The 20,293-nt window shown below is 35.9% G+C and overlaps 1 long non-coding RNA gene across 1 annotated transcript in view; it reads left to right on the top strand.

Annotated features, from left to right (window-relative positions):
* The window catches only part of LOC106734961 (uncharacterized), a 138,737-nt gene that overhangs the window by 95,849 nt on the left and 22,595 nt on the right, over positions 1-20,293 (top strand). The window contains exon 2 of the long non-coding RNA XR_001370431.2: positions 1,184-1,278. This is a non-coding gene — a long non-coding RNA (uncharacterized LOC106734961). The remainder of the gene's footprint in view (positions 1-1,183; positions 1,279-20,293) is intronic.

The following is a 20,293-nucleotide window of genomic DNA, read 5'->3' as shown; positions in this document are numbered from 1 at the left end:
GCCCGTAATGCTAGCTGGCTGGCTGAGGAAAGACTGAAAGGATTATAGCTCAACTCTGCTGGGGGTCTCTTTCTTTGTCTCTCTCTCTCTCTTATGAAAGGAATTTTTAAAAGGCCTTCTCAAAAAAGGCCTTTTAAGGCCAGCAGGTGATGCAGAGGTTAAGGTGGCTGGATCCTCCATGGCCAACTGCACAGTTCAAGTCTCCGACCTAGGGACTTGAAAACATGCCAAGCATATGTGCATGCATGCCCAAAAATCCAGAAAGGAGAATGGAAGAGAGGGGACTGTGGAGTGGCCATCCCCTCTGAGTAGTGATTTCTAACTTCCCCTCCTCACCCCCATACCCTCATCTCTCTCCAGTGAGCACACATTCCCTATATCAAACTCGAAAACAAAGAAATAAGCTTTTTCTACTAAGTTTTACAAGGTAGACGTAAAGTCCTTATTCAGAAGTTTGAGAGAATAGAATTTTGAGTCCTATATGAGGACAGAATATTGAACTAGTTGACTTTTAGTTTTTGTCTTTATAGACAGCTGAAATGTAATCAACAATATGGTTTTGTAATAATATTTTTTGAGAGGGAGATTTTTGCTATTAGGTTGTGCTCACTGGAGAGATAGAGAGACAGAAAGTGAGAAATCATCTCTCAGGGGGAATGGCCATGCCACAATCCAGTCTCCTCTGTTCTTGTCTCAGGATTTTGGGCACATATACACATATGCCCAGTGTGAGTTTCAAGACACTAGGTCCAGAATTTAACCATAGTTGGCCACGTGAGAATCCAGCATCTTACCGCTATGCCACCTGCTCCAGGTTTTGTAGTAATTTTGAACAAAGAAAGTATTTTCTAATATGAGGCTGTGTTCATGCAGGATTTCAGAATCACTGGATTCAAAATTATATTTATTTTAAAATTTGCATAGAAACCAGGTTTCCAGGTAAAATTAGTAGTAGAGAAAGTACTCAGCTTTGTGACTTGGATCAAAATATGTGTTCTGCTAAAACTTCTGATTCACAATAGTTTTGCTATTTGTTTGTATTAAATATGTCCTATAATGCACACCTCCCTTTGTCCAGAGTTATTAAAAAAATGAAAAATAATTTCAATATTTACTTATATATTTAAAACAAATAATATGTATACACTCAAATCTATGGTACCCTCTTGTGCTTCTTTTGTAGATGTACATTGAAGATGTCAGTTTCTGCATGTGGGAAGTAAACGTTGAAGGCTTTATGGTTTACAGACAAGATCTTTAGAAGTTAAGACTCTCACGGTAAGTAATCATCATAGCCTCATAACTTATTTCATTTTAGTCTTCAGGATGGCCAGAATGTAAATTTACTTAATTTTTATCACTGCCCCTGTCTAAGTGAACTTACAGCCACTTTTATTACTATTCAGAAAGAAATTTGTATGTACCAATATCATCTTGACAGAAACTATCTGACTTTGCTTATAACACAGTTAATTTTAAAATGATATAGCATTATAGAAGAATGCAAACCAACTAAGAAGGAAAAATGAAGAATAAGCAAAGAAGCTTCTAACAAACCTGTGAGCACAGCTCAGTCAACAGAATTTAACTTGAAAAAAAGTTGAATTGGGCCAGTCACGTCATGTTTAGGCAGTTGGATCCCACAGAACCAGCTGTGAGGTTTGAATCCTGAATCTGGTGACTTGAAAAACACACCAGATCCCTGTGCATGCTTGCCCCAAATCCTGTCTCTCTGTAGTGAGTACTCATGTCCTCTGGTAAATTTTAAAAAAAGGAAAAAGTTAAACAAAAACTACTGTTTATTCACAGTACTGTTTTCTATTTAACATATTCATTAATTAGCTCCTTTAACCATGTTGGGGCTTATTCTTTACACTTCAAAAATCTATATTGTAATTTCATATATTCATAGTATTATTTCTTCTGAATACCAAGTCTCTCTCCATTATTTCATGACTTTCCAAGTATTTATTCTTACTTCACATATCCTTCTACTTAGCATATTCTGTTCATGCCTCCCATGACTGTTTATATGCTTACACAACAAGAAAACTTCTGACCATACTTTGGTGAAATTTTGAGTGAGATATGAAGGGTATCAACCCCAAAAAAATGTACTTTAAATAATGTTGCTTGACCATCTGGCAAGTACAGGAAAGTATGTGGCCCATGAATGGGGTACGCCCGTTCAGCTCTAGGATCCTTGCTAATAGGTGAGAATGAGAAGCCATAACAATCAAATTTTGTTTTTTGCCAAAAAAAAAAAAAAAAAGGAAGTACGGATTTGAAAAATCCTGATTTTTCACTATCAGCATTAAATTTTGCCTTTGCAGTAAAACCACTTTTACTTCTGGGTGAGCCAAGTAAAACAGTGTACAGTCTCTAGTGCAGGAATTCTTTTCCTTTGTTCTATTTTTCTTTATTCTTTTAGAATGCATGCAAGTGCTCAGAGTCTATTTTTTCTTCTTAATTTGTGGTTAGCAGCGTAGTGATTTTGCTAGTTTTCCGTGATGAATATTATTGTCAGAAATGACTTCTCTTGAAAAGATAAGTGACATTACTTATTTCTGATTCATTTCTATAGTTATGTATGGTGAGTTGGTTACTTGGAGCAGCTATTCAATTGTTTTCTGAATTCTAATGATTAGATAATTATTTTTATAGTTCTTTTATCTTCACAGTCTAAATCAGATCCTTCTAGTTAAAAAAAATTGTTTCTTTTTTTAATGGGTCTTTTACATAGTGAAAAAGTAGATTTAATCATACTCCTCAGTTCATGGCGTATTGTCATCACTGGTTCACATAAAGTAATTCTTATTTCAGTTAGTTATGTATTTTCTATTCTAATTTTCCATCTTTGATCCATAGGAAACCGTTCTAATGTGATATTCTAGAACAATATTTCTTACACTGTTGTTTTGTGTTTGTATTTTCTTAATGCATTGTTTTGTACATGTATTTTAAGGTATTTTTATAAGGAAATTTTTAAATAAATACAAAGGAAAATGGGGAATGATATTGTGAATTGTCAGGTGCCCATCTATCTGCTGCAACTCTCATGATTTAGTTTTGTTTTTTCCTATAGTATCTTTACACTCTTCGCTCCTCCATTTATGTATAGGAAATTTAAATAAGCTTAAGTGCTAGTGTGCTATGCATCTCATTCTGTTTCTATTTCATTTTGTTTAACTTTATGTTTTAACATTTACTCATGATTCCATGTTCACCACCACCTTGCTTCTTCTTTTTTTTTTTTTTTTTTTTTGAGGTTTTTTCTTTAAGGCCCGTGATCTGAGAGAGACAGAGAGACAGAAAGCGAGAAATGCCAGAAAGCCAGAGAGAGACAGAGAGACAGAAAGCGAGAAATCACCCCCTCAAGGGGGATGGCCACACTGGAATCCCTTCTCCTCCATTCTCCTTTCAGGATCTTGGGTATGTACACATACCCACCCAGCGTAAATTTAAGCCACCGGGTCCAGGACTTGAACCACAGTCAACTACATGGGAGTCCAGCAATATAGCCATTATGCCAACTGCTGGTCCCAATGTTTACCTTTCTTCTAACTGCCAGCATGGTTAATAGCCATCATGTAAACTATCCATGTTCTCCAGTGATTGCTATCCAGATTTTTTTCTAATTCCCTATCTCCACAAACACTACCATATTGAACATTCTCATAATTGTCCTATAATGGAATTTAATGAGAATTTGTGAAAATATGTTCAAGAGGATAATTTCTGGGTAAGAGGAAATATATTCATTACACTTACCTTGACTAAGTCCTGTCAGAAGCTCCACCAGATACTTTGGTCTATATTCCCACTAATAATAACCTCATCCTTGCCATCCATCACGTTATCTAGCTTTCAGATATTTCACTTTATACCTTAGTGTTTAAATTTGGAATTCTCTTATCACTTTATATACTCATTGGCCTTTGAGCATCCCTCTTCTAAAATTGCTTGTTCATATTCTTTATTCATTTTTTAATTTGGACTTCTGTCTCTTGATTAATATTTTGTAAAAATTTTCACATATACTTGATATTAATTTCCTGTCAGTTTTAGATATTACAAAACATCTCCTTCCATTCTCTTAACTTTTTAATTTTACGCATGATGTTCTTTAAGTAGACATCCAGATTTTAAATAGTCTGTCAAAAATATTTTTCTGACGTCTATTACTGGCATGCAGAAATGCTATTGATTTTTTTCATATTTCATCTTGGTTCTATAACACTGCTGAAGTCTCTTAATAGATTATTCTTTTTTCTAGATAAAGAATAATTTGCAAATACAATTTGCCTTTCTTTCTTTTTTTAATGCCAGAAGGCACATGTGTGTGCATGCCAAGGTGGAAAGTGGGGTAGGAAGCAATGCCAGTGGGGCCTAGTCTTGCTACAGTCTTTTTTCCTCCAGTTCTCCATTTTGTCTGGATCCCAGGCATGCATGTACACATCTGCCCACCATGTTTTTCAGGTCACTGGGGCCAGGACAAAGTACCTTGATCAGCCACGTGGGATATGGCTCCTCTGCACCCAGCTTTATTTCTGTGTCATGGATCCAGCCCTCTTTTCCTTAATATATTTTTTGTAAAGAATTATTTTAATTTAATTTATTTATTATTATTTAATTTGCTGTAGGTCATGTGAGCTCATCAGTGAGAGAGAGAGAATGAGAGAGAGAGACAGAGAGAGACAGAGAGAGAGAGAAAGCAAATTGCCATGTCCAGGACTTGAACTGCAGTCAGCCTCTTGAGAGTCTAGTGCCTTAACCACTGTGCCACCTGCTGGCCCCAACTTAATATATCTTTTTAAGTTTAGTGATTTTATTTCTTCTATGAAAAAGAGAGAAGGAGAGGAAGGTCTAAAAGAGCGAGAGAGAAACAACCCCAACAGGGTCTTCGTGCCACAACTCAGCCCCGGCCAGCCAGGGCCCCGGCAGGCCCACACCCATTGTGTACCGGGAGACGTTGGGCATGGACCAAAGCCTTCCTGTGTGCTCTTAGCATCACAGAGAGTCGCATTACTGTTGTGCCACCACAGCTAGCCCTGGCAGTTTTCTTTCTGCCCTTGTCCTTATACCTAAACTCATTTCTTCTTTCCCCTCCTTTCGACTGGTTCTTCTGGAAGTGTTAAAAACTGCAGGTAAATGGGATATCCTCATCCTATAGGAGATGCATTTACAGTTTCTTAAGTATAGTAATCGCCTAAATATTATTTTTACCAATTCGTTTCACCCACTAAGAAAAGGTTTTCTAGGACCAGCAGATGGCTTAAAGATTATGTCACTGAACTCCCATGTGTTCAACTGAGGTTCAAGTCCCTCAGTTGACTTGAAACCCAGTGACTTGAAACACACACCAGGCATGTACACGTGCATGCCCAAAATCCTGAGAGGAGAATGGAGGAGAAGGGATTGTGGCATGGCCATCCCCCTGGGAAGGGGGGAATTTCTCACTTTCTGTCTCTCTCTCGCCCTCTGGTGAGCGCATGTGCCCTATACCAAAAATCTCTTTTAAAAATAAACAGAAAAGGTTTTTCAATTCTAGTTTGCTAATCTGGCTTGTGATGAATACTATTGAACCTTGTTTTTTTATGATGCATCTGTTGAAATAATCATATGATAGTTATCCTGTATTATATTAATGCTGTGAATTATGTGGATAGAATTTCTATTCTTAAACCATTTTTTTATTCCTAGTTTGCATTATTATGTATTACATGATAATAATGTATTTTTTACAACTTTTTTAATTTTAAGGAATTATTTTATTAACTTTATTTATTTATTTTTCAATTTGAACAGAGAGGGACAGTGTGAGAGAAAGTGAGAAGGAAGGTGAGCATGCAAACTGCCAGGTCCGAAATTCCAACAGCTTTCAACCATGTGGGAGTCCAGTGCCCTTAACCACAATGCCACCTGCAGGCCCCCATGATATATTATTTTTAATACATTGTTATATTTTGTTAGCAAATACTTTATTAAGGAATTCTTAAGTTAAATGTGTTCTCGTTTATTCATTTTCCTTGTCTATTTTATTTTCACCGTTTTAACTATTCTATTTATTTATTATTTATTTTAGAGAGAGATTTTTGCTCTAGGACACATGCGTTCTAGAGACAGAAAGCAAAAAAATCAACTCCCAGGGGGGATGGTCATGCTGCAATCCCTTCTCCTCCATTCTCCTTTTGGGATTTTGGGCACGCATGTACTTTTTTTTGTTTGTTTTTTCTTTAGAGAGATTTTTGCTAGAGGGCACATATGCTTGCTGGAGAGACAGAGAGATAGGAAATTAGAAATCACCCCCTGGGTAGATGGTAGTGCTGCGAGCTCTTCTCCATTCTCCTCTCAGGATCTTGGGCATGCACACTCATGTGCCTGGTGTGAATATTAAGCCACCAGATCCGGTACGTGAACTGCAGTCAGCTCCATGGGTATCCAGCAACGTAGCCATTATGCCATCTGTTGGTCCCTGCCTTGTCTGTGTTTACAATTAAGATCACACTAGCCTTCCAAAACGAGATGGACAGCTTTCTCTCTTTTTCGGTTTTCTTGAATAACTTTATAAGATAATGTACTGTTCCCTCCATGATATTAAAAGTCTCATGTAAAATTTTCTATTTCTGGCGTTTTAGTGAGGAGATGTCTTAGACTATTATATACGCCCATCTCTAATTATATTATATACACCCATTACGAGTCTATTCAGGTTTTCTTCTCAGCTTCTTCCACTCTTTTTCTTGTGCGTGTTGTTGGCAGCTGATGTGTTCCCCACTGCAGGTACAGCCCAGACCGAGTTTCCTTTGAGCCAGGAAATACCTAAATACTCTCAGTTCCCACATCCAAGTGAACATGTAATGATGATCCCGTTTCTGACTGAACCAGGAGTTGTCCTAACTTTGACCACTGCGCTCTGATTTGCATGGTCTTCCTTCATTTATGACCCCACTGTCACATACTTAAATTTCCTCCTTTATCATAATAATTTTCTGCTTTTCCATAACTTAAAACTTAGGGTAAGTATACGCTGAATTAACTTCCCTACATCTCTTAAAACTGTTGCCATATTTCTGATTATACATGTCAAAGTAATGTAAAAGGTAAATATTTTGGTAGAAGAAAAAGTCAGGCATCATGTCAAAGGAAGGTAATGCTGACCAAAAAGTTAACAATTATCTGGTGTAATATCCTCCATAGTGTATGTCGAATTGGAATTAACTCTAGTTTTTCACTTTATCTACAGATTTTGAAACGTATAGTAACCATGTATTATTAGAATAAAAATAAGAGATAGTCCCACTTATAAAAAAATAAAATGAAGAAATAGAAGCAGAAAGCTTATATTCTGACAGAAAAATAAAGAGGCACTAAGCAGATTAATGGACACGTTTTAAAAATGTATTCGAATGTGGAATGTGTTTCTAGCATCTCAAAGACTTTGGTATTTTCCTTCACTTTCTGTTTATTTCTTATTAATCTTTCTTACTTGAAAATAAAATTTAAAAACCAAATCTGATATCTCCTGAAAAAAGAAAAATACATTCCCCTAAAAAAGTGTACATTCTAACATCCTTTTGTCTCTCTCATCGTGCCTTGCCCCATCCTGCTGCTGTTACCTACTGCAAATTCACAATAATTATCCTCTTATTTTCTCTTCTTCTTTGTTGTTCCTTGTTGTATTTTATTGTCATTGCCAGAGGATATGTATGCCCTCCAGAGGAAGGGAGAAAGCAGCCCGTCCTAGGGCATGGTCATGCCACAACCCCTTTTCCTCCATTTCTCCAACTTGGGATTTGGGGCAGATATACATAAGCACCGGGGTTTTTAAGCACTGGGCCCTGAATTCAGATCACAGTTGGCTATGTGGGATGCAGTTCCCCTAATCACTAGGCTACCAGGCTGGTCCATGCCAAGATCAGCATTACTTCATACATCCTTTAAGGATCTTCTATATTTTTTCCCATTTGAATACTTGATCAAAAACTTTTCTGAGGCCTATATGCTTGAAAATGTGTACAGTCACACTCAACATAACATTGTTTCAGTCAACAGTAGACGAATGTACAACAGTAGTCCCAAAAGTTATAATGGAGCTGAAAAATTCCAATAGCCTAGTGATATCATAGCTGCGTAATGCATAGCGTGAAACATTACTACAATGTTTGTGGTGATGCTGTAGAAGCAAACCTCTGCACTGTCAGTTGTATAAAATGCAGCATATAGCTACATAAAGTACATAAGACTTGATAATTATAAATTACTACTACTGATTTAATATTTACTATACTATGCTTTTTTGTTTGCTCTCTCGCTTGTTTGTAAGTTACAATTTTTTATTTATATATATTTAATATATTAGGTCGTCGAAAAAGTCATGACATATGACATATTTTTCTGTGTTTTTCTATGCAAAAATGCACCATGACTTTTCCAATGACCCAATATATCTTTCTGAGGCGAAGTATGGTTTTTTTTTTCTTGAGAGGTTTTTGCTATAGGGCACATGTGCTCCACAGAAAGAGAGAGACAGAGAGACAGAAAGCGAGAAATCATCCCCCCAGGGGGGATGGCCACGTCACAGTCCCTTCTTCTCTATTCTCCTCTTGGGATCTTGGGCACGCACACACACGTGCCTGGCATGAGTTTAAGCCACCGGGTCCGGGACTCACCGTGGTCAACTGTGTAAGATTCCAGCAACGTAGCCATTACACCATCTGCTGGTCCTGAAGTATGCTTTTTTTAAAGTATGCATGAGGTGTCTAATCAAATCAAGAATATACACTTCTTAGTCTTTGACTTTACATTATATTGTGCACATTTGGTAATAGTTTTACTAGGTTTTCAAAAATATGTATTAAATTATTCGTATTTTTTACTCCGCTGTGGTATTTAGTCTCATAACCTCTTTCATTACATGTATTCCTGTATTCCTTAACATTTTCTCACAGAGCTTCTTCCCTCCTTCCCAAGCTGCTCCTGGTATCTCTCTTTTTCTTTGCTTTTCAGTCCTTCTATTTCTGCCATAGAGTAGACATTCTGTATATGTTAAGTGGGGACATACAGTATTTGTCTATCATGGTCTGGTTTATTTCCCTTAGTAGTATGTCTGTCTTCTAGGTTTGCTTGCTTGGTGTCAAAGGGCAGTATTTTGTTATTCTTTATGACTAAGTAATGTTACACTATGTATATGTAATATTTTTCACTCTATTCATTGGTTATTGAGCACTTAGGTTGATTCCATGATTTCTCTTTGTGAATACTGCTGCAATAAACAGGGACGTGTAAATGTCTCTCTGGCTCAGTGATTTCCTGTTCTTTGAATATATACCCAGTAGTGGGATTGATGGGTCATATGGTAGTTCTACATTTAAAATTTGAGCAACCTCCAAACTTAATATGAGATACATTTTTATTGTTACTGTAGCGTGTACTCCTACTTCTCAAAAAAAGTTTATTGTAAAACAGGATGTTTGTTGTCTTAAAACAGAACCAGCTTTTTCAATCTTGTGTTTACCTTCTGTCTTGATTATATAATTTTCCCTCATGGTTGATTTTTTTTTTTCCTAAAGAGATTATTGCCTTAGTGTGCTTGTTACCTTCTGTCTTGATTATATAATTTTCCCTAGTGGTTGATTTTTTTTTTTCTAAAGAGATTTTTACATTAGTGTGCTTATGAGAAAGAGAGAGAAACAGTGAGAGGGAGAGTGAGAAATCATCCCACAGGGGAGATAGCCACACCACTCTCCATCCTCTTCCATTCTTCTGGGATCCTGGGCATGCACCCATACACACCCAGCATGATTTTCAAACTGCCAGGTCTGGGATTCAAACCACATGTAGCCATGTGGGAGTCCAGCTAATCCTTCTGCTCGCCCTCTTGTGCTTGATTTAATCTTATGTTGTGCTCAGCATGGTCCTTCTAGAGAGACAAGATCTAGAAATACAAGGCAGCGATATTGATGATCCTAACTGTCATATTTTTTTAAAAAAGAAAAATATTTTCTTATAAACTTAATGTAGCCTAAGTGCCAGTGTTTATAATAAAGTCTAAGTAGGGTACAGTAATGTCCTAGACCTTCACATTCACTCACCACTCACTCACTCACTCACTCATTCAGAGCAAGTTCAGCAAGCTCCACTAGTCAATGCACTGCACAGGGTTTCATTTGTTTTTGGTCTTCTTTTAATCACTTTTTATCTCTTAAATTATATTTTTCTTGTACCTTTTCTACCTGCAGATATGTTTAGATATGCAAATGCTCACCATTGTGTTATAGTTGTGTACAGTATTTGGTACAGTAACATGCTGCAATAGTTTATAGCTGAGGAGCAATAGCTGTACCATATGGTTATGAGTCTAGTCGGTCTACCGTGTAGGGTTGTGTGAGGGGCTATGCACTATGATGTTTACACAGGGATAAAATCACCTAAACACCACTTCTCAGAACATATCTCTAAGTAATGCATGCCTGCTATAACCTCAAATTTGAATGATTATGTAGCTGTATTTAAAAATCTTCAGAGTTTTTCCTTTAATATTTTGAAAACTCATGATATTGTCCTTTTCTTCCATCATTTCTTCAAATACATCCTCCTTTATAGTTTTATTTTTCTGAGTCTTCTATTGATCAGATGTTAATACTGTCAGTCCCTTAACTTTATTCTTTATTTTGTTTCCTTCTTCTTTCTACAGTTTTAAAGATTTCCTCAAACTAGTCTTTAAATTTACTCATTTATTCCTTATTTTAATTCTGTTTATCCAATTTACATACTTCAGGTATGATATGTTTCTTACCTAGCACGCTTCTTTGTTCTCTTGTTTTTATTGTATGTTACTAATATCTTACGTCTTTTAATATGGTTTGGGCCATCAGATTTAATATTTCTGCTTCTCTTAGAATCTGTATTCTAGTATGGTTTTTTTCCTATGGAAATAGTTTGCTTCTGAAATATCATTTAAAATTTTATTTTGCTAGAGGGCACATGTGCTGACCAGAGAGAGAAAGAAAGAGAAGGTCAGCAAGGACCACCACCCCCATGGGGGATGGTCATGCCACAGTCCTTTCTCTCCTATTTCTCCTTGCAGGACTTGGGGCACATACACACACATGTACCCAGTGTGTTTCTCAAGCCAGCAGACCCAGGACTTGAGCCACGCACTCAGCCACGTGGGATCTAGCTGCCTTAATCCACACACCACCAGCTAGCCCTCTTTTTAGGTGTACTATCACTTTCCACTGGGGATATTGGTTGCTCTGGCATCACATACATGGGGAGGCCAGCACCCAGTCTATGTCATTCTCAACTAAAGTAAGGGAGGATGGCGGAGGAACCTCAAGACATCTGAGACATCACAGTTAATTTATCACTCAGGCCCAGCCATAGTAGTGCACAGATTTATGCTGCTATTTGGCAGGCTGAGACCATATGGGAGGCAAGGTACACTTCTTGACTCATCCTAAAAGTTGAGTGTGCTAACACACGCCTGTGGTCCCAGCTGCTTGCAAGGCTGAGCAGAGCAATCACGACCCAGCAAGACTCTGTCTGGAAAAAAGGTCAAGTCAACAAAATACCACTTCAGCTCTGTCACCATCCTGCCCTGCTCCCCCATCCTAGAGAGAAGCAGCATCTAGAGCTGGTAATTGTGATTCATCTGCTCTATGGTTTGCTGGAAAGGGACAGAGAAGTTACTACCTGAGATCAGTTAATTCCTGTCTGTTTTTCTTTTTCTTTTCTTTTCTTTTCTTTTCTTTTCTTTTCTTTTCTTTTCTTCTCTTTTTTTTTTTTTAAAAGAGGTTTTTTTCTATAGAGCATGTGTGCTTATCAGAAAGACAGAGAGAGACAGAGAGACAGAAAAGCAAGAAATCACCCCCATGGGGGATGGCCACACCACAATCCCTTCTCCTCCATTCTCCTTTCAGGATCTCGGGCACGCACGCACATGCTCCTGGCATGAGTTTAAGCCACCGGATCCAGGGCTCAAACCCCAGTCGACTACATGGGAGTCCAGCGACATAGCCATTATGCTAACTGCTGGTCCCCCTGTCTGTTTTTCTTGACCCTTTCTGAGCATTCTGCTCACTCCTGAGGGCATTTGTACAGTAGTCTGAGTCCCTGAAACTTTAGGGAGCCAGGGGAGAATCAAAAGCAGAACTTTGATCGGTCATTTCCTGCTTTGTCCTCCCACGGTTTGAAGGATTAGTCTCCTACAGTCCCAGGTTGCAAGGCACAACTGGCCCAGCACAGTACCAGTTCAAAATATCCCTCCACCATTCTTCCTTAACTAGGATTTTTCAGGTCTTCTTATTTTTTTCTCTCTATAGTTTGTATTGCAGTTGATCTTTGGAGAAGGACTCAACAGTTTTACTCTGCCAGGATCTTGGTATTATCCTTCTGGAGGGAACTCCAATGAAAACTGTTCATATATGTTTACTGTTCGATCCAGAATCACTTTATAGAAATGTCTCCTAAGTGTATTATCAACAATTATTTAATCATGATGTTGGAAAACACAAAAATGTATCTTTCAGTATAAAGTAATAAGTGAATTATTTTTGCTGTTCGTATTTAAACTTTCCTAATTTTCTATGATAAACATATGTTGTCTTTATATTCCAAATTAATAGGCAAATAGGTATATATTTATTTATTTATGAGAGAGACAGGGAGAGATGCAGTTCCCCTGGCAGGGTCTTGACATCTCAATTCAGCACACTTCAGTGTGCTGGTGTATGTACTCTCCTGCATCTAGATCGTGATATGCTCTTTGCATAAAGTATTTCAGATGTCTGTGTTTCAGGAAACACACCTTGAGTAATCGTTCTCTATAGTCATCAATTTAATAGTTATATATTCTGCTAGTAAACTATCATGCTTTATTTCTCTTATGCTTGGACATTTAGGTTATTTATAGTATTTTGCTGTTACATATGTTTTAGTATTTTTTCTTTTAGTTATTTCCTTAGCCTCTATTCATTGGAGTAGAATTACTGTACCATAGCCTCTAAGGTTTTTTAATTTTTTAAAAAAATTTATTTATTTATTTATTTGTTTCATTTTATTGTTATTAAAAATTTTTTAATTTCCTAGAGAGAGGCAGATAGAAAGAGAAAGTGAGAAAGCAAACCACCAGGTCGGAGACTCAAACCACAGTCAACTATGTGGGAGTCTAGCACCTTTAACCATCAGTATACCTGCTGGCCCACCTGTAAACTTTTTAATGACTGAGTACACTAATATTGAAAAAATTAAAACATTTTGTATTGTCATACTCAGTAGAGATTGTTTCTGTTTTTCCAATGCCTTGATAGATGTTAATATTTTCCTCTTCTTTTTTTGGTAATATATAAGCTGAAACTAAAGAGTTGTTTTTAGTTGAATTTCTTTAATTTCTACTGAACTTAAATCTTTTTCATTTCCTTTTAGTTTGTATTGATCTGTATTGTATCCTCCATGGTTATACTAACTGTCTGGGTTCTCCTGATCGCAAGACAACCCCAATACTGAATTCCTAGCTCCGTTTTTGTTTTAGTGCTTTTGCTTCTCTTCTGAGACAGGGATGTAAGGGTTACCTAACTCGAGACGTCACAAGGAATAAATGATGCTATGCCCATACAGCATTTGGCCTGGTTTTATATATTGTGATATTATTTGAAATACTCAAGAAACATTAGTAAATCAAGGTTTTCTCATAGAAATAAGCTGTAATTTTTTAAAGTTTTTATAGTAAGTTCTTCATGTCTATTAGATGTAAGAACTTTATTTTCAATGTTCTATATTGTCATTTCTATTTTTATTGATTTCATTGCTAAAAGTTAGAATTGCTATGTCTTCACTTCTTCCTAATAGTAAAACCATCTTCTAGCTGCCTGTGAAATTGAAATGTTCTTCTATGGTTGTATTTTATTTATTTAACAATTTGCCATGCTGTAAACTATGTTAAATTCAGCGATCACAGTAAGACCTGATGCCTTTCCTCAAGAAGCTTCCGAGAGAGAGACTTTAACAGTCAGGGTTCTCCAGAGAAACAGAATCAGTGGGGAATGTATGTATATATGTGTCTATATAGGTGTACACACACACACACACACACACACACACACACACACACACACACACACACACACACACACACACTAAACATATACATATGTACATGCATACATATACAGAGACTTACTTCAAGGAATTGATTTACACAGCTCTGGGGCTGGAAAGTATGAAGTTGTCGGGCAGAACAACAGGCTAAAAACTTTTAAACAAGAGCTGATGCTGTAGTCTTTGAGCAGAATGTCTTCTTTAGAGACCCCTAAAGAATTTAGATTTCTTTGGGTTTGTTTTTACGTTTCTTTCTTCCATGAAGAAAGAGACAAAGATCTTAAGGGTTTTCAGTTGATTAGATGAGGCTCCCCAAGATTGTGGAAGATAATCTCCTTTACTTTAAGTCAGCTGATTGCAGATATTACCCCAACTGTGAAATACCTTCACCGCAACACGTAGATTAGTGTTTAAGTGAATGACTGGATACTGCAGCCTATCCAACTTGACATAGAAAACTAGACCTCACAAAGGCAGTTTCAATACATTTCAGAATTAACTTATTCTTTAATTGTGGCCTAAAATAAATAAATAAATAAAGTACATGAACTAATGTGTTGAAAGAACAAAGATTTATTATCAATATACAGTCCATGGTTTTCTTTATTATAATAGTTATCTGTAACTTATTTCCTGTCTCCTCTACAAAAATAAGCTATCATATGCAATATACAAAGTATGACTAAGAGATACAGTGATTTTACTTTCAAATAACTATACCGTGTCATCCAAATGCATGTTAAATCCTCTAAATTAATCATCTTAGAAGACTGTATATTTATCCTATGATGCTAAAATTTCTTAATATTTTGGATATCCTCTTTTAGAATTGCCTTCTGAGCCTGAAGTGCACTATTTTGACTTTATTGATGGTTCCTTCATCTTCTTTAAACATTTGCCCAAATGTCATCTCCCCAATAAGGCCAACTTTGATCATTCTGTTTTTAAATTGCAACGCTCCTTCTCTACTTTGCTTTCCTTTTCCCCACAATACTTAAATTTGCTAATATATTATATAATCAACACATTAATTGTTCGCTCATACTAGAAGCTAAGTAACACTGAGGCAAAGTTTTTGCAATCTAATAAATGTAGATACTTTCTCAAAGAGTTTATAGATATTAAAAAATGTTCATTTTATAAACGTAACATTTGAAGAAGGTCAAAATCAAACTCGAGTTGTTTTCAAACAGAAATGTGATGTGGTTTTAGCACAGAGGAAATGACATTGTACATGTACTGATGAATTCTAAAAATACTTAGCACCTCGTTAATGAAAACTTTAAAAGCAATAGTTTCCAAAGAGTCTCTTCTTATCTCAATAGTTTGTTTTTGTCTGCTTTTTTTACAAGTGAAGGCAATTTTTGTTTAAAAAAAAGCTATTTTAAAATATCATTTTAAATTTTTAGCATTGAAAACATCAGTTATTCACTTGTTTATTAATCCATTCATTTAAAAAACATATTTGAGCCCTGATTATTTCCCAGGGGTGACTCTGTGGAGCTGGCATAAAGAGCAAAGGAGACAAAGTCCATACTCTCAAGGAGTTTACTCCCTGACTGGGGGAGACAAACAGTAAACAAGTAAATAAATACATAATGTAGTTTCAAAAAGTGACATGCCCTAAAAAGAAAAAGTTTAGGGAGTAGGTAAAGGGGTGATCAGGGTGGGATGGGGATTCTATTTTAGATAGGGGGTCAAGGAAGACTTCTCTAGGAAAATGCCTTATAACAGAAACCTCCCCAGTGGTAGAAGTTGTGAGCTTTACCTGGGAGAAGAGTGGCCCAGGGGACAAAATGGGATGCAAATGAAAAGGCTATTGGTTAACTAAAACTAATGCATTGGGGTCACAGCAAGAAATCTAGTGTGCTGGTATGGAGAAAGTGAGAGAAAGAGTGGTTTGAAATGAAGCTGAAGAGATAGCAGGGGCTAGATATGTAAGGGCCTTATAGATTTTGTTAAGGATTTAAACTTAGGCTTAGTTCTAACTATGAAGACAAGCCATTGGTAAATTTTACTCCTGGAATTGATATGAGTTGCAGAATTTAAAACATCTTTGGAACTCATTTTTTTAAGATAACCAAATGGAATGATAACTTAGTTTTCTTTAAAACAAACAAACAAACAAACAAACAAACAAACAGAAAACTTTGAAATCCATAAAGTAATGGCTGATTTTTCACTATAATAATTTTTAAATAATTAGAAAATCCCACAAATTAAAAGATCCTTGAAACTCTAAGAATAGCTGGTAGATTTGACACAGAAGATGCTGATTTTCTTAATTTGTGAAGAAGGCTAAAAATTCAGTATGGAAAAAAACAACCCTAATTTGATCTGAACATTGATTTAACAAAGAAGAATGTTAAATGGCTAATTAACATATGAAAATATTCAGTATTCTAACATCTACCTTGTATTATGATAACATTTTTCTAGTGACCCATTGTTGTCTATATGTTTTGCTATTCTTTCATCCTTTTTAAAGTATCTTTGTTTTCACTGCTGTGCTAGTTTCCTTTTATCTTTTTTCACATTTCAGTTGCCGAACTCCTTTCAAGAGAGGCACGTATGCATGTATGTGTGTGTTGGGAAGGAAGGTCAAGGAAAGGGAGGGTCCAGCGCTTTTGTCCAGTTTTACTAGTCTTCACAATATGGTAACCTCTGCTTTCACAGACACAAAATACTTCTGATATAAATGGTTTGTCTTTATTTTTTTCTACTTCTCTAAACTGAATCTAACAGGACTCTGCTGACAACTCACTCACTTTTGTTACCACTCCTGTGATTACAAACAAGGCCTATAGCAATTTAGGGTATGTCATATACCTTCAGGGTATATGTTGTTGCCACCATTTTCTGTTATGTGCACTGCCAGGTCTTTTACCACTTAGACACTGCTCAAAGACCACTTGTTCATTTGTTCTCTTTGGCTCCTAATAGATCTGCAACTGAGATCTGTTTTGCCTATTTCAGGGTATGATATTAAACATAAATCCTAGAGTTTCTAAAAATACAGTGTTTTGTTTTTCTCCACAAAAGAAGAAAAAGATCAAGGAGGGAAAAAGAGAGAAGGTGGTAGAAGGAAGAAGAGAAAAGGGAAGATTAATAAATTAATCATCTCTCTTAGAGAAACCTACAGTCCAGAAAGCAAGAAATCTGGAAAAGACATGAAAACCAGGAGGTGAATAATGAGTAAGCTAATCTTAGGAAAGATATATGTATTTCAAAGACGAAACTAGAAGAACAACAAGAGAGACTAGACATTATTGAAAATACCTGAAGGAATGTAATGGATTAAAAGGAGAAGAATGAATAATAATTCAAAGAAATTATAAAAGTATTAGAGAGAAATTCTTGTGTATGTAGAGACATAGATAGCATGAGATGCAGACACTAAAGAAAACAAAATAATAGATGAGAATGAATATTTAAAGATGAAATTTATTAACACATTTATTAAATAAAGGGCAATTTGGAAGGACATACACCATGGGCTAGGGGAAGATTGACCTGCAACTGTCAATACTGAGACATATTCTCATAAAGTTATTGGACTTTAAGCATGACAAAAGAGTGGTGAAGTCACTGGCTAGAGGGGGAAAAAATCAGGTTCTCTGATTTATTCACATCAACATTTAGTGCCAGTTGGCAGTAGAATAAGAACCACAGAATGTTGTAGAAAGAAAAATGTTTTATATTTTAAATTCAGGCGAACTGTCTTTAAGTAGAAAAACTCCAGTTTTAAACTCAGGGAATATTGTTTAAGTGTGCTCTGGAAAAAAATTTCCAGAAAATGAACTAATGGGGGCCAGCAGGTGGCATGGTGGTTAAGGGCACTGGACTCCCACATGGCAATTACAGTGCGAGTCCCAGACCTGGCAGCTTGCTTTCTCCCTTTCTCTTTCTCTCTTTCATTATGTCCCTCTCTGGTCAAATTAAAAATAAATGAATAAATAAATAGAGTTAAATAAAATAATTCTTTAAAAAAAAGAGAGAAAAAATGAACTAATGCAAATCAAATGGAAATAACTTGAAAAATTATTGTTGAAGTTATAGCAGGGAGCATTGAAAGGATTTAACTGCAACATAAAGTCTAAAAGTGGAAATTATTGTTAAAGAAGAAAATACAAGCACTGTATTTCCTAAAAATAGAAAGGATACTTCATCTCTACCTGTTTTCTCCCTTTCTCCTAGCTTTTGTACTTGTGTCTTAATTTTCTTTTCCTTAAACTTGGAAATCAAGAATGTGTATTAAAACTGGGTCCAGCAGGTGACATGGTGGTTAAAGGCACTGGACTTCCACATGGCTGACCATGGTTTGAGTCCTGGACCTGGCAACTTTGTTTCCCACTTTCTCTCTCTCTCACACTCCACCCTCTTGGTCAAATAAAAAATAAATAAATAAATAAAGTTAATTAAAAATAATTCTTTAAAAAAGCATGTTAATTAAAACTGAGAAATAGTTAAAGTATAAACATTATTTAACAGTACAATGAAAAACAGCAAAAAACAGTAGCTGAAATATGATGAAAGAAAGAAAAACAGGACAGAATAATAGAAATATGCTATAATTATAAATCCTCATAAAAATGTACTAATTAATCTTGATTATAGAAATAAATGACAACAATATAAATTCTGTGTTAATTTGTAAAATAAAAAGTTATAATTATCAACGTAACTACTGGAACAAAGATAAAGAAAAACAACATGTGGTGAAAAAATGAGATAACAATAACATATTTCTATAACAGAATGAAGACCAATTCTATCTGTCAGAGTCCCACTGTCAAAATTATCATTTAACATTGCACTAAGGGGAATCAGCCAAGAGAAACATTAATAGATTTAAATCACTTGTTGTTTTTTCTTTTTTTTTTTAAATAAATTTTTGCTGTAGGGTGCATGCACTTTCCAGGGAGACAGAGAAATAGAAAGTAAGAAATCACCCCTAGGGGGGATGGCCTTGCCACAGTTCCTTCTCTATTCTCCTCTTGGGATCTCAGGAATGCATGCACATGTTTCTGGCATGAATTTTAAGCTACTAAGTCCAGGACTCGAACCATGGTTGACTACGTCGGGAGTCCAGCAACATAAACATTACACCATCTGCTGGTCCCATGTACTGCTTTTTTTTAAATGTAGATTTTTTGACTAAATCAGACAAAAATTCTATTTCCTAATACATGCAAAAGATACAACTAAAATATTTTTTGAAATCTTTTTAAATTTACTTATCTTTTTAAATTACTGTATATCTTTACAGCATACAAAATGAATTTTGCCCCCTTGAATACACTGTGTATTATTCCAGTCAAAGATATTGTCATACACATTATCATCAGCAGTTTTCCATTTTTGTCTCCTTTATCCCCCTTGACTCCCTCCTCTACTTCCCCGCTGACTACCCTTCTCCTGCACTGTCTTTACTTTCTATCATTACTTTTATTTAATTTAAGAAAAGCAGTTTTAGCAAAATCAAACAATGTTAAGAATAATTTGCTTAAGACTAAAAGCCAGGAAACAGGTTAGAATTCTGTCCAAACAGTAGGTAGCTACTAAAAACTCAAAAAACCAAATGTGGACAGAGCTAAAATCCAGTAACAATCAAACTATAGTTTTCTTCTGAAACATTTTTTTTTACTTTCTCTGTTCCCCCTTTTACCAAAGAGAAGCATAAACTAATTTATTTGCAAAAAAATTAATAATAATAATAATAAATTTAGTCTCAATTTGGTCTCTTATTTGCACAAACCCAGTAAGAATGCTAATTGATTTAGTTGACTAATTGGAACCTTTTATAAGGTACTTTAGATTAGACTCTGAAAAGTCTCCTAAGCCTACTGAGACAAGTCAAGAATTCACCATCTGACTATGCCTTTAAGTACCTGTATTGGAAGTTTTCAGGCCTGTCAGGAAGTGACATTCTTTACTTACCTGCCAGGCAGAACTATTTATGGTACCAGGCAATCTTTCCAAGAGCTTCTGTTGGCTCTCTTGAAATCAACCTTAGTTCCTTAGCTTTCTGGTCAAAGCTTCAGGTAAGACATTCCAGTCAAAGCCCAGGCAATAACAAGTATTTCCAATTTCTGATACAAGGCAACAGGTATTATTGAACTTATGCAAATAACCATACTGCCACAATGTAAAAGTATTCATAAATACTTTTCTATTTCAGAGGGGTGAGGGA

Source organism: Tupaia chinensis, unplaced genomic scaffold, assembly GCF_000334495.1.
Source record: "Tupaia chinensis unplaced genomic scaffold, TupChi_1.0 Scaffold000037_2, whole genome shotgun sequence".
Taxonomy (NCBI): domain Eukaryota; kingdom Metazoa; phylum Chordata; class Mammalia; order Scandentia; family Tupaiidae; genus Tupaia; species Tupaia belangeri.
This window is presented reverse-complemented; position numbering and strand designations above follow the sequence as displayed.